The sequence below is a fragment of the Arachis stenosperma genome, chromosome 2 (genome assembly GCF_014773155.1).
Source record: "Arachis stenosperma cultivar V10309 chromosome 2, arast.V10309.gnm1.PFL2, whole genome shotgun sequence".
NCBI classification, from domain to species: domain Eukaryota; kingdom Viridiplantae; phylum Streptophyta; class Magnoliopsida; order Fabales; family Fabaceae; genus Arachis; species Arachis stenosperma.
Window position 1 is genome coordinate 15,127,261 of NC_080378.1, and position 15,177 is coordinate 15,142,437.

The 15,177-nt window shown below is 34.1% G+C and overlaps 1 non-coding gene across 1 annotated transcript; it reads right to left on the reverse strand.

Annotated features, from left to right (window-relative positions):
• Positions 1-14,609: 14,609 nt before the first annotated feature.
• Positions 14,610-14,717, reverse strand: LOC130964489 (small nucleolar RNA R71). The gene has a single exon (XR_009080580.1). It is a non-coding gene; the product is annotated as a small nucleolar RNA R71 (small nucleolar RNA).
• Positions 14,718-15,177: the final 460 nt, after the last annotated feature.

Below are 15,177 nucleotides of genomic sequence, written 5' to 3' on the forward strand. Positions count from 1 at the left end.
GAATTCTCGGATTGAGGTTTTAGTTGTAAATTCTTAGTTTGCAAATTTGTTAATTTACTTTAATTGCATATTTCTAATAAATTTGTTAATTTGTTAATTCATATATTTTGTATCGGTTATGTTATGGATAATAACTTACTTATTTTAATGTCTACAGGATATGGTTGGTAGAGACGGAGATCGCAGTCGTCGTCGTGGCCGTGGCCGTGGCCATGGCCAAGGCCGAAAGGGGAGGCTTAGGCTTTCTACCAGTCACCCCCTTGACTTGCATGCGGATCCATACTTTCTCGTTGGGTCATCACCTGGCATGACTACTCTGACCAATGGAAAACCACCACCTATTGCTACTACTACCCCCTCTCGTCAAGAGCCTCAGATACACATGATGCCTACTCCGGGTGTGCTAAGATCATGCACTCAACAAGCCAGTGAACCTTCCAACACTGCCTCACATGTTGTGCAGAGTGATCCAGCTATTATAGCTCCCAGTCGAGCAGGATCTTGTGAGGAAAGACACTACATCTAATAGTACCCAAGATGCTCAGAGTCAAGGAACATCCACTGCCACTGGTCACTCCAGCACAAGTGCTCCCAAGCTTAGATATGATGGTGCCAAATGGTTTGTTATTTGCTTTAAATTTTATGAACTAAGCATGCACTTTAAATGCCAATATATTCTGTTATACTTATTGCAATTATTGTGGTTGTGTTTGATTCGATATGCCTATCTTCTTAGTTCCTTTAGTTGTTATCAAAGCTAGCTTAACTATTTGCTTCCTGTGTCCAAGATCCATAAATTTAAATGGTGTGCTTTTATTTGTTTCTTTGAATTGTCGTTCCTGCACATTCACCTTTTCAGTTTGCTTCTCTGTTTGTACTGTTTGAGGCAACTAGTAGCAATGCGTGCAGTATTATTTGTCAGGATGCTGCTGCTATAGTACTTGTCAGATGGTAGAATTATACTTACATTGCAGTTTTGACTTGTTAGTATCTGATGCAGTTTTTTCGTGCATGATTAGGCTAATGTTGTTTTGTTTTTACGTGGTTTGTAATCAAAATTTCATGCTTTAGTTCTTTGATATTTTTGTTACACTTTAGCTTTGGTAGTTTGGACATAGATTTCATATATTAAGATATTTTGAGATTTTTGTTACACTTTTACTTCTTTCATGTCAGTTCTAAATTTTATAAATGGTGACATTTGGTTTTTGATGTAGTTGGCACCCACCTAAGCCTGAATTGAAGCATATTTCTCAGGTTTTTAGGGAAAACTACAACAAGTCTTGGCTGAGTTTTGATGAGGCAGATGATGATACTCGAAAAATATGATGGACTGAGTGGAGGGTAAATTCTATCTCCTTATGCTCCTTATGAATAGCATTCTTTGCTCATTATGTTATATATATTCTGCCTTCTTGTTATTCTCTTTTTCTTTTTTTAATCAATTAAAGTGTTGTTATTCCCAATGAGGAATTGTTACGAGCTTGACTTTACAGGATTTTCATTTTGTTTACTACAATAATATTAATTAAATAGAAATTAATAATTAAATAGATCTGTGTATGTCTTAGTGTTAGAGTTCTCAAGACACATACCCACAATAGAAGGGATTGGATCAACTAAGATATATATCAGTTTTGTTTAATTAGTTTCGGGCCGGTGTGAGTTAGAAAGTGTTAAGTGAGTCTTTCTTTTGCATTCCCTCTCACCTCGAAAATGAATGATTCATGGAATTTTCATTATGGAATTCTCTATAAGAGCTGCGAAACTAACTACTCTATTAGAAAGTAGAATTTAATTACTATAGCTGTTTAATTAAACATTAATTAATAATTAAAAACTGCCCTGCATAACTAGTTAATGTTTTCTTTATTAGAAAGAAAGAGAGGAAAATTAATTAACATACATGCTGAATCTATATTATATAGAAATCAGTAACAGTGTGTCATATTGTTTCTCTCATTATGTAGAATCATTCGCTTGGAAGACCATCATATATGGATGAATTTTTTGAGCACACTTATACTCGCAAAGAGGATATGACTCAATGGGTTGATGAACACTCCTGAAAGACAAAGGTAACTTACCTTTATTCATTGTAACTATTTTGTTATCTAATTGTTATGCATTATTAATACTTATAGTAGTTTATCAATCATTTTTTCACATTGTAGGATATATTTCAAGAGCATATGTTTCAGGCTGAGCAAGAGCGGTAGGCTACTATAGAGGCTGGTGTAACTGATCCACCGCCTGTCTCTGAGGAAAGCATATAGATTGAGACAGTGGGTGAAAAACGAAAAGGTAGGGTATATGGCATGGGTGAGGTAAGGGACTCTTCCATAGGGCGACCTCGAGCTGATGGGCCAACCATGACCACCAGCACTGATGTTTTGGATCTTAGAGAATGAATCATAATACTCAATAGGGAAGTTGAACAACATGCAGCTAAATATAGAGAGCTTGAAGACCGCTACCAAAGGAAAAAAAGAGAGTGGCAACAGACTGTTGAATCCTTGCGTGAGAATCTCAACACCAGTAACTCACAGATGGATCAGTTTAGTCATCAATTGAGCAGCTTGACTGAGTATGTGAGGGTCATGGGTCCTAGTAGTTCTAGATCACGTGTTCTCCCACCTCCTCCTTTTACTTTTCCAAGCTCTCAGAAAAGCACAGCTCCAGCCCAAGTCCTAATTCCAGCCACAGGTAGAAAACTCCCACCTATTCTGCAGCGGCCAGGACAACCATAGAGTTCTCAAAGGGAGGATGATTCCGACGATCTTGATGACTCGGATGATTATTTAAACGAGTATGAGTAGGTTATTTAATTACTTTACTTTAAATATTTTGTATTATTAGTGGATTGCAATTTAAACAAATATAAGTCTAAGTTTAGTTATTTATCTTGTCTTGAGTCTTTATGTTAGAGGATTATTTATTATTTTGATAAGTTTGTAAACTCATTATCTAATATTTAGTATAAATTTTATTTTTATGTTTAAAAGTTTATTTGTCTTGTTATCTATATTATGTATAAATTTTATTTCTATATTTATTTGTATTAATTGTTTACTATTTTTCAAATAAAAAAATAATTAAAACATATAACTATTAAAATCGATGGAATAGTTGTCGCTTTTTAATTTTAAAATAGACAAAAAAAATCAAAATATAGTCAAAGAATTTGTCGGTTTATAAATAATAAAATCGACGGCAACTATGTCGAATTTATTGGATCAAATATCGACAGCAACTTTGTCGATTTTAGTCAGCATATTATAGACGAAAATGTTATCGATTTTATTGAATAAAATATCGACAGAAATGGCGTCGATTTTACATAATAATATTGATGACAACGTTGACGATTTTAATAAGAATGTAAAATTCTCAAACTCATATTACGGACAGAAACATTGTCGATTTTATTAAATTATTATCGACGGCCACACAATCCATCAATTTTATTAAAATTTTGAAAAATCGACAAGCTTAATAGCGACTACCTCCGCTGTCCATTTTGCCGTCAAATTTAAATATTATCGACGGCTAAGCCATCAATTTTAACGATGTTTCTTGTAGTGATTGGGTATACTATTTTAAGCATTTAACTAAAAAGGGAGTTATTTGGATTCCTTAAAAGTAACTTTATACATATTCTAAACTTTGCAAATGTAAATACAACTTAAATTTTAGGATGATTTTAAAACAATCATTCGTCTAAATAATCATAATCAAAGACACTCAAAGCATTACATGCAACACATGATAACCAAATAAGATACATATAGAATTGCACATCTAAATTTGCTAAACTGGAAAAAGCATATCATGATTGAAATTCAGAGATTTGACAAAGATGGAGGATGGGTGCTCCATGGTGTAAACATGCCTCCTACATGAACTTTCTTGACCAATAGCAGTAAATGTCATCTCTGAATTCTTACCACCATTTGGAGTCTTCATTGTTGTATTAATCTCTTTCAGCAAAATTAACTCCTTACCATTAAACAGTTGAGGAGTTTCTGAAAATTCAACTGATTGGCCTTCCATACAATAATGTCATGAGTAGCTTCCAACATTCTCTACAATATTCTACATGAGCCACCTATATTCATGTGTTTGATTGTATTTGGCAACATAATACAGGGAACCATTACTAACCAACAACCTTTGAAACCTACACCTTGCTTCTAAAGGAATGAGTATGTATCCAAATTCATGATTTAGCACAGAATAATGTATGATACACTGGGTCTTTGTAACTCCATAATAATTTCAGTTCAACCAATAAATAATGCCGTTTGACATAACATACCTCGGATCAAGACCTCGGACATATGGTGGGCGTATACAGTGTCTATCCCACCGACGGGTGACTGATGAATATAAACTAAACCAAGAGTTTGTTTTTTGCTTAAATATACTAACCAAAATATAATCGAAAGAGTTTGGAAGATAAGTGAATGTATAAGAAACTCCACAAATACTACAATGATATTTTATAGGATAAGGGATCCGACTAAAGGTTCTCATCAGTGGATTCAGCACAATTATATTAGCTGGCTTACCTTTGCATGAGTACTTGATTGCCATATTACCATTTTGGCATCCAATGACATGAAACTGACCTCTATTTGCTTACCAAAATGGAATTCTAATAGCTTCTCTTTTGCCAGTTTTTGCATCAAATTGAATAACCCAGCTACCACTTGACCTAGAACCCTTCATAGCTAGGTGTGCCAAGATGGAACCATCTTTTTTATTCGAATGGTTTGAGTGCTTTAGGATGAATTCTCGTGTTAACAAAGCTCTCCTCCAATACGTAGATGTTGTTCTGCATCGACTGACCATTTTAGTATTGGTTCTACTAAAGATTTCATAAATGATATCATCTGGTATAAGGGACAGCAACCTTCTCCTGGCCGGTGAGTTAGATATTTGTATGGTAAATTGTGGTTTGGATAGTGCAGAAGATACAATAAGTTCTTTAAAGTGAAAGTTTAATGGGCTAAAAGTTCTCCATATCTTAAACGACAAACACTGGATTAAATAATATATTTTTTCGCAGTTGAGATCTGGTAAAAAAAGAGTATTTAACTTTATTTAGTCTGACAAATGTAATTTATTTGTTTGCCTAAAATACTAAACTAGTTCTACATGGTTACACAGTACATATGGACAAAATTGATATTGTTGACAAAATTATATATTAACATAACCCAACAAATATATGAACGTGGTATTGTGGAATGGTTAAACTATTATGCATGGCTTCTTTTCTCCTTATGTGATTTGACAAATTAAAATTAAATAAAAAGATTTTTTAATGCTCTTAAAAAGGCTTGTGTCACTTTTATCAACAAATCAATTAACTCAAGTTATGCATAAACTTGATTAGACATAATTGACTAAAAAGAAATATGGTTGGTTCCCTAAATAAATGTCTTCTGATTGAAAATTCAATCACTTAACTTCTTGTGAGATAATGTATCTTTGAAAGTTGATGCACTTCTTTTAATGAGTAGGCTCAATTTATTGGTGTTCATTCTAACACCCCTGAATTTAAAATTTAATGAAAAGCAAACAAATAGAAAGGATAATTTTGTTTACCAATATACTGATAATGAGTTTTCTCTTGAAGCTTATATTATTTAATATTTAAGATTGTCAAAAATCAGTTATTTCTGAATACAATTTCAATTACAAACTCCATTAAATTTTGTTCCATACGATTAAAATTTAGTTTTAAATACATGAAAATAATTTGATCTCGCAGACATATATAATAATAATATAATAAAGATTACCAACTACATTTTCAACTATAAATGGAACTAATTTCAGAAATCATGTCCTTTTAAAATATAATTTATAGACGTATAATAAGGAATTCTTATTCCATGAAAAAATAGTTACAAAATAAATTCAATACTTACTTACATTTTGTTTGTATGTATATTTTTTTATAAGTGTATTTTTTCTGTTATGTCCTTTTTGTAAAATTAGCTTAAATCTTGTCATTTTTGGTGCCATAATCTATAATGACAAGAATGACGAAATTATTAAACATTTATAGAGAATTGACAAATTCTCTATGAAATTAGAGGGAATAGTACTTTGAATCAAGAGAATAAGTGCTCTATTAGTTACTATATTTTGACTTAATATGCAGATAATTCGCTATATTTGTTTAGCATTGGGTTAATTTATCTATAACTTAATACTATTACTATTTTAAATTAATATTTAACCTAAGATTACAACTGAAGTAAAACAAACGTAAGATGTAACCTTCATAAGTTACACCATTTTATATATATTCATAAACAATAGTAACGTGAGTACACAAATTTTTTACCAAAAAATTCCTGTTTTCAACCGTGCATATATATATATATATATATATATATATTAGAGTGATACTTATAAAGTTGTATAAAAAGTTTATAATTCTTTTTGGGTAGGCAGTTGCATAACTTTTTATTATTAGGCTATTGCTTCATTTTCATTTAGCATGATAAGAATCCTATTTTAAATTAATGTTGAACTTCGAATTTCAACTAAAATAAAGCAAAAGCAACATGTTTCAGACATAGAGTTTATGAACATAAGTGGCAAGTAAATGTTATAGGTGTGGCCAAAATTGGTAAGTTTTCATTGCACAGCTGTCTCTGGATTAACCTGTTGAATATATATATATATATATATATATATATATATATATATATATATATATATATATATATATATATATATGATGTAATAGAAGGTATATAAGAAATAACATTTTTACATAACATGTTTACTTCAATAACATTTAACCATAAAGGCTTACACTCAAGAACACATATTGATACCAAAGCATACATGGTTAACGCATTACTTCATACTTAAATAAACAACACTAAGACATATAAATTTGAAACATTAGCAAAAGACATTTTTCTGGGCTCTAACATATGACCAACTACATCTAAAACTATAAACAACAATGACTATAATAGATTTTCACTCAATCTTTCTTTTTCCAACTCCACATCTTGTGGTCTTGTTGCTAGAACCTTGCACATCTGGACTATCCATCCCGACAATTATTGCAGAATGCGAAATAAATTCAACATCCGTAGGCTTGGCAAGAGTTTCAGGTTTATCCATGAAACTAGTAACTTTATCCATAGATTTACCAAAGAGGGTACACTTCATCCTATTCTGCCTAAACAATGACATGATGATTATTCACAATGATAAAGGAATTTTGGTTAAGGACATTATATATAAACAAACTCATTAATAACACAAAGAAACTAACTCTAAATCCTCCAGGTAAAGTGCAATGCATTTACTCTGCTGGCCGAATTTTGTAACCATAGCTTGAGCATCTTCCTTACCCACCACATGAACAATGAAGTATGTAAAATGACAAAAAAAAACCATAATTAAAACCAAATTATGAAACCAACATAAACAAATGGATCGAACACAACACATGATAGAAAATTACCTAACAGGTGACACCGATTCATTCCAACAATTGCCTCAATTTCAGAAATATAAAGAAACTAAAAGAATTAAAAACAAATGTATCACTAGGAAGAAGGGAAACACGTCTTCATGTAAAAACTCAGTTTATATTTGTGCCCTGTTATCTTCACCAGTTTGTTATTTTCTTGAACAATAAAATTTTCCATCGAGTATATTCCATTCTCACGTATCAAGGTCTTGAACACTACGATATTTGCTTTTGGGATTGAACAATGTATCCGATCATCCTAAAAACAGGAAAAATTACTAACAAGACAACAAATACCAACCAACTTTATAACCACAATGCCAAGAAATTACAATCAGCACAGAAATAAAATACCTATTCATCCTGCAACACCATCTCTAAGCTATAAACATCGGCAGGATTGGATTGGCTACATAACTCGTATAAACGGACAACACCAACCACTAAATTTCAAGCTAACTTTTTTGGATTGATATCTGCAATACGATCAATAATTTAATTCATGCTACTCCTTGGTTAACTCAACGACATTTAGAATTTAAAAACCTAGAAGCCTCCGTTTTCAAACCACTTATGTGAGTAGAAGATACACACTATTTTGAAATGGTGAGGTCATTGCATAAACGACATGCTCCATTTATAACCTTGAGCTCATTTTGAAAACCACGAATGCGCGGAAAAAGAAAAGCATCATTTACACCTTATTATCCAATCTTACCAAAAGGATTGAAATTCGAAAATTTTTTAAAGATCCTCGCTCAAAATTGTTGAAACTTCTTCCCTTAATCCTATTAACCAAAGATTAGAACAATTACCTGGGAGATAATTACTCGGCCATCCTATGTTTATACCACGAAACCAATCACAAAGCAACATTTGAACTTGAAATAGTAATTTAAGGATTACTGAAACCAGCTCTGTATTTGATCCAGCAGATAAAAAGGGACCTTACAACAATTCAAAATATTGCAAGAAAAAGTTTGAGAAATAGGTAGTTCCCTCACCTTTTTAGCTTCAAATGGGTTAAAAGAAAGATAGAAAAAGGGCAGAGGTTGTAAATAACAATGGATATAGTGGATGTAGTTTTACTATTTTGCTAGCCATCTCTATAATTATAAATTGATAGATAAATATTGTTTCTTTATTGTACTATTTTGAAACACATTCTCAAGATATCATTTTATCAAATAATATAATAGTTCAATATGCAAAATATTATCATTATTGTTTGTACTATACTAAACAATTAATAACCTTTGATTACTTAATTGTTATTTAATAATATTGATAACATTAATATTAATATTACCAATTTATAAATACCTTCACAAAATCTAAAACTCTAATGGCGATAGAAATACCTAAAAGTGAAAAGAGCGATAATTAGTTAAGGCTGTATGTAGAGGTAAAATGTTATGCAAGTAAATAAATTAAGTGTTAATTTGCAACTAAACTCGGACAAACAACTAACAACTAATAAAATTTGGAAGAAAAAAATGTCAGAATTGTTTCATAATTGAATGTTAAGATTTTAAATAAACATATATATAATATACCTATTTGGTTTATCACAAAAAAAATTATTATATTATTGTAAATAAATTTAGTTATTAGCCTATGGTAAGTTTTATTATTTTGCTATGACAAATTTAATAATTCTAAAGATTACTTATTTAGTTTAAAAATTTGTTAATTAATATGCATAAATATACATAGATACATAATAAATAATTTAATGAGTGATTTTTAATGTAGATCATCAACTAATATTGTATAGAATTACTTAAAGAAATAAAAACCTTAACTAAGAAAATATTATACTAGTTGTATACTAAATTAACTATTGAGATATAAAATTTATGTTAGAATATAAAATACACATTAAGAATGAACTAAATAATATATGTATTTATATATAAATAATACACAGTGCTTGATTTTGGTGTTAATATAGGCTCCACTTTTCTAATATAAAAAGTTTATTAGTGTTTGAATGGGAATTGGAGTTTTTGGTGTATTTACATGTTGGTGGACATGTCAGATGAGCAGCCTCACCACGTGGAGGGCGTGTTGCTGACGTGTCAATGTCTGATTCGAGGGCAGCTTCAACAAGTGGGGGATGTGTTCATGACGTGTCGCTCTTTGATTCGGTGGCGATGCAACACGTGGTGTGCGTGTTGAGTGCTCTCTTTATATAAGGCCAAGCTCAATACCATTTCATTGTGAAGAGAAGAGTTGTTGAGTGTGTTTCTGGTATGATGGAGGGTACCGTAAACTTGGTAGTGTATCGCAACAATGAGATTATACGGAATACTCATGAGGGAGTGAGGTTTGTGTGTCAGAATCCATTTTTATTTGTGGTTCCATGCACCATGACGTTCATGGAGCTTCAAAACGCTCTATGTCAAAGCATGGAGAACGGTATGTGAGGAGATTGAGCAGTATTATGTACCAAAATTTCGTTATAATTTTTTGTGGTCTAATACAGTTTGATATTATGCCGATCATTGACGAAGAGAGTATGCAGGATATGTTTCATATTCATCGGCAGACTCAGGTGCAACAGCAAAGATCAAGTTGTATGTTGAGTTTAAAAATCTAGAGGTAGATAGGATTCAAAAAGATTCATATATAGAGGATGATAGAGCTAAAGTTTATGAAGGAATGAATAGTAACAGGGAATAGGACTTCGAAGCTACATATGAACCCGGCCACAAAGATGAGGATGGTGATGTGGGAGTTGAGGCAGCAGTGGAGAATGTAGTGGTTCCTTCCGCAGTTAGTCAATCGATGGACGTTCCACCTTTTATGCGTAACTTGGATCTTGACGTCATGCATGCACCAAAATTTTTGAAACATGCAAATATAGGTATGTGATGAGTGAATAATATGTTTTTCTTAATTTATATTTTGGATGGATCAATGAATGATTATTTCTGCTTTCTATAGGTGTTGCTGGTCCTAAGGATGGAGAGTTCAGGATTGGAATGGAATATAGTTCTAGAAAGTCGATCGTTGCAGCAATTAGAAGTTACACTATCTCTAGAGGAGTCGACTACAATATGTATGAGTCTGAGCCACAGACGTTCCATGAAAAATGCAAGATGTATGGGCATGGGTGCGACTGGCTTATTCGAGCTAGCTTGATAAAAAAGGTTGTTGGGAGATTGATGAGCGGATAATTTGTACGCTTTTTGGCATTGTTTTTAGTATGTTTTTGGTAGTCTTAGTTGAGTTTTTAGTATATTTTTATTAGTTTTTAATTAAAAATCACTTTTCTGGACTTTACTATGAGTTTGTGTGTTTTTCTGTGATTTCAGGTATTTTCTGGCTGAAATTGAGGGATCTGAGCAAAAATCTGATTCAGAGACTGAAAAGGACTGCAGATGCTGTTGGATTCTGACCTCCCTGCACTCGAAGTGGATTTTCTGGAGCTACAGAAGCCCAATTGGCGCGCTCTCAACGGCGTTGGAAAGTAGACATCCTGGGCTTTCCAGCAATATATAATAGTCCATACTTTGCCCAAGATTTGATGGCCCAAACCGGCGTTCAAAGTCACCTCAAGAAATTCCAGCGTTAAACGCCGGAACTGGCACCTAATTGGGAGTTAAACGCCCAAACTGGCACTAAAGCTGGCGTTTAACTCCAAGGAGAGTCTCTACACGAAATTGCTTCATTGCTCAGCCCAAGCACACACCAAGTGGGCCCGGAAGTGGATTTTTATGTCATTTACTCATCTATGTACTAGTTTTCTATAAGTAGGACCTTTTACTATTGTATAGAAGGAGGACTTTTGGTAGCTATCTTTGTTTTATGCTATCTTAGACCTTTGGGAGGCTGGCCATTCGGCCATGCCTAGACCTTATGCTTATGTATTTTCAACGGTGGAGTTTCTACACACCATAGATTAAGGTGTGGAGCTCTGCTGTACCTCGAGTATTAATGCAATTACTATTGTTCTTCCATTCAATTCCGCTTGTTCTTTGTCCAAGATATCACTTGTTCTTCAACATGATGAAGGTGATGATTGACGCCCATCACCATTCTCACCCATGAACAAGGTGACTGACAACCATTCTTGTTCTACAAGCATCTGAGGCTTAGTGAATATCTCTTGGATTCCTGATTGCACGATGCATGGTTGATCGCCTGACAACCGAGTGCTCGCCTGACAAACGAGCCAACCATTCCGTGAGATCAGAGTCTTCGTGGTATAGGCAGGAACTGATGGCAGCATTCAAGAGAATCCGGAAGGTCTAACCTTGTCTGTGGTATTCTGAGTAGGATTCAATGATTGAATGACTGTGACGTGCTTCAAACCTGTAACCTACTGGGCGTTGGTGACAGACGCAAAAGAGTGATTCTATTCCGGTAGGGGAGGGAACCAAACCGGTGATTGGCAGCACTGTGACAGAGTGCGTGCATTAGCTTTCACTGCGCGGATGGGAGGTAGCTGCTGACAACAGTGAAACCTTACACGAGCTTGCCATGGAAAGGAGTAAGAAAGGATTGGAAGAAGGCATTAGGAAAGCAGAGAGACGGAAGGGAAGGCATCTTCATACTCTTGTCTGAAGCTCTTACACCAATGATATACATAAGTATCACTATCTTTATCTTCTATGTTATTTTCGTTCATCATCATATACATTTGAGTTTGCCTGACTAAGATTTACAAGATGACCATAGCTTGCTTCAATGCTAACAATCTCCGTGGGATCGACCCTTACTCACGTAAGGTATTACTTGGACGACCCAGTGCACTTGCTGGTTAGTTGTGCGAAGTTGTGTAATGCCATGGAATTGAACCACCAAGTTTTTGGAGTTCATGACCAGGGATTATGAGAGTTGTGAAAAGTATTGTTCACAATTTCGCGCACCAAGTTTTTGGCGCCGTTGCCGGGGATTGTTCAAGTTTTGAGCAAGCTTTTGGTAACAATGCCTAGGATTGTTCTAGTTTGGACAACTGACGGTTCATCTTGTTGCTTAGATTAGGTATTTTTTTTCGAAATTCTTGAAGATGAATTCTAGAGTTTCATGATGATTTGTTGAAATCTGGCTGGCTGAGAAGCCATGTCTAATCTGATTGGACCGAGGTTTCAACTTATCACCACAAGAGCTTGTTGATTCTCATCAATTTTGCTCTTGGAGCAGTGATCTGCTAAGATTTGGCTGACCTTTGGTCATGTCTAGTGTTTTGGACCGAAGCTTTCCTTGAAAGCTTGGCTGGCTGTGAAGCCATGTCTAATTCCTGGACCGGAGTCTTAGACTAGCATTGCACTGATTCCTGGAATTCTCATCAAGGATTTTGATACCTTTTCCCACTTAATTTTCGAAAAACACAAAAAATTTACAAAATCATAAAAACCAAAAATATTTGATGTTTCCTGCTTAAGTTTAGTGTCTCATCTTAAGTTTGGTGTCAATTGCATGCATTCATTCATGTGTCTTAAGGATCCTCAAGTAATTCTTGATGATTTTTGTGTTCTAATCTTTGAATTCTATTGACTTGAAGCATTTTGTGTGTCTCATATGCATTCTCATATTGTTAGTGTCAGTAGTATACAAACTGCTAAGTTTGGTGTCTTGCATGCATTGTTAATTGATTCCTTTTGCATTTTGATTATTAAAAATCCAAAAATATTTTTACTTTGTGTCTTTTCAAGTCAATGATACAAAAAATTGAAGATTCAGAACATACTGCAGAGGAATTATACAGAAAAAGCTGAGCATTCAAAAATGCCCAGTGAAGAAGGCAGACTGGCGTTTAAACGCCAGCCAGGGTACCTGGTTGGGCGTTTAACGCCCAAAAAGGTAGCATTTTAGGCGTTAAACGCCAGAATGTATACCATTCTGGGCGTTTAACGCCAGGATGGTGCTAGGGGGAAGATTTTGTTTTCAAATCAATTTTTTTCAAGTTTTTCAAAACCAAATCTTTTTCAAATCATATCTTTTCAATCAAATGTTTTCAAAATTAATTTCTTTCCTTTTTCAAAGATACTTACTAACAATTAATGATTTGATTCAAAATTTCAAGATTGTTACCTTTTCTGTTGAGAAAGGTTTAATGTTTGAATCATATCTTTTCCTGTTAGGCAAGTCATTAATTTTAAAAATCATATCTTTTAAAATTGTTTTCAAATCATATCTTCTCAATCACATCTTTTTAAAACCATAACTTTTCAATTAAATCTTTTTAACCACATCTTTTTCAAAATAGTTTTCAATCAAATCTTTTTAATTTCTAATTTCAAAATCTTTTTCAAAAATCACTTGATTTCTTTTTCACTTTTAATTTTCGAAAATTATCAATCAAATTTTCAAAATGTTTTCAAAATCTTTTAAATGAATTTTCGAAAATTCTCTTCCCTCCTTCCCACATCCTTCTATTTATGGAGTACCACTCCTTCTAAATGCACAATTCGAACCTTATCTAATTAAAGTTCGAATTCTTCCTCTCCTTCTTCTTTCTATTTCTCTTTTCCTCTGACATTTCAAGGAATCTCTATACTGTGACATAGAGGATTCCACACTTTCTGTTTCTCTTCTCTTTCATATGAGCAGGAGCAGAGACAAAGGCATTCTTGTTGAAGCTGACCCTGAACCCGAGAGAACCTTGAAGAGAAAGCTAAGAGAAGCCAAGGCACAACTCTCTTTAGAGGACCTGACCGAATTCTTCAAGGAAGAAGAACACATGGCAGCCGAAAACAACAACAATGCCAACAATGCAAGGAAGGTGCTGGGTGACTTTACTGCACCTACTCCTGATTTTTATGGGAGAAGCATCTCTATCCCTGCCATTGGAGCAAATAACTTTGAGCTTAAGCCTCAATTGGTTTCTCTAATGCAACAGAATTGCAAGTTCCATGGACTTCCAATGGAAGATCCTCATCAGTTCTTAGCTGAATTCTTGCAAATCTGTGACACAGTCAAGACTAATGGGGTTAACCCTAAGGTCTACAGACTGATGCTATTCCCTTTTGCTGTAAGAGACAGAGCTAGAATATGGTTGGACTCTCAACCTAAAGAAAGCCTGGACTCTTGGGAAAAGCTAGTCAATGCCTTCTTGGCAAAGTTCTTTCCACCACAAAGATGGAGTAAGCTTAGAGTGGAAGTCCAAACCTTCAGACAGAAGGATGGAGAATCCCTCTATGAAGCTTGGGAAAGATACAAACAATTGATCAGAAGATGTCCTTCAGACATGCTTTCTGAATGGAGCATCATAGGTATTTTCTATGATGGTCTCTCTGAACTATCCAAGATGTCTTTGGATAGCTCTGCTGGAGGATCTCTTCATCTGAAGAAGACGCCTGCAGAAGCTCAAGAATTGATTGAAATGGTTGCAAATAACCAATTCATGTACACTTCTGAAAGGAATCCTGTGAACAATGGGACTAATCAGAAGAAAGGAGTTCTTGAGATTGATACTCTGAATGCCATACTGGCTCAGAATAAGATATTGACTCAACAAGTCAATTTGATTTCTCAAAGTCTGTCTGGAATGCAAAATGCACCAAGCAGTACTAAAGAAGCTTCATCTGAGGAAGAAGCCTATGATCCTGAGAACCCTTCAATGGAAGAGGTGAATTACCTAGGAGAACCCTATGGAAACACCTATAATTCTTCATGGAGAAATCACCCCAATTTCTCATGGAAGAATCAAGAGA